Raw genomic sequence first — 1,091 nt, forward strand, 5'->3', positions numbered from 1 at the left:
ATAGAAATTACATCTCAAAAAGATTTCATCACCCAAGGAACTGGTCTCTGTTAGTAAAACACAATAAAAACCAATACAATATTGTAAAGTAAATAATAATAATAATAATTCATGTTGATGTATGGCAAAACCAATACAATATTGTAAAGTAATTAACCTCCAATTAAAATAAATAAATTTTTATTTAGAGAAAATAAAGTTACCTGGGAGCTTTAAAAAAAAAAACACACAATAATAATACATACATTGTCTTCTGTAATAGAATTTACAAACTGTTACACCAAACATTGCTCTTAGCAAAAATTTTTTGTCTGAATCCACTCTAGTTCTCAGACAGCCCCAAAGAGATGTGCTATCTAGGAAAGCTTTTGAATTTTTTCTACTTAGTAGTCCATCTGTTATCTGTCATAAAATTAACAAGGGAACATAGAGTGTCAAGTATAGTTGTTTCTGGAATAAATTTAATTCTTTTGTGTAGCGTATGATTTCAATATTGTAATTACTTTGGGTCACCAGGTCAAATCTCAGCTTCCTAAGCTGTGAAATAATGCTAGATAATTTAAGTATTTCTGTAGCATAACAGCAAAAGTAAATTTCTGATGCTTCTAAACAGCGTGAAAGTCATTTAGTCATGTTTGACTCTTGTGACACACGGACTCTATACAGTCCATGGAATTCTTCAGGCTGGAATACTGGAGTGGGTAACCATTCTCTTCTCCAGGGTATCTTCCCAACCCAGGGATCGAACCCAGGTCTCCCACACTGCAGGTGGATCCTTTACCAGGTGAGCCACCAGCGAAGCCCTCCATATAGGTTGCTGCTGCTGCTGCTAAGTCACATCAGTCGTGTCTGACTCTGTGCAACCCCATAGACGGCAGCCCACAAGGCTCCCCCATCCCTGGGATTCTCCTGGCAAGAACACTGGACTGGGTTGCCATTTCCTTCTCCAGTGCATGAAAGTGAAAAGTGAAAGTGAAGTCGCTCAGTCGTGTCCGACCCTCAGCGACCCCATGGACTGCATCCTTCCAGGCTCCTCCGTCCATGGGATTTTTCAGGCAAGGGTACTGGAGTGGGGTGCCATTGCCTTCTCC

Source organism: Bison bison, unplaced genomic scaffold (assembly GCF_000754665.1).
Source record: "Bison bison bison isolate TAMUID 2011002044 unplaced genomic scaffold, Bison_UMD1.0 scf7180017864506, whole genome shotgun sequence".
Taxonomy (NCBI): domain Eukaryota; kingdom Metazoa; phylum Chordata; class Mammalia; order Artiodactyla; family Bovidae; genus Bison; species Bison bison.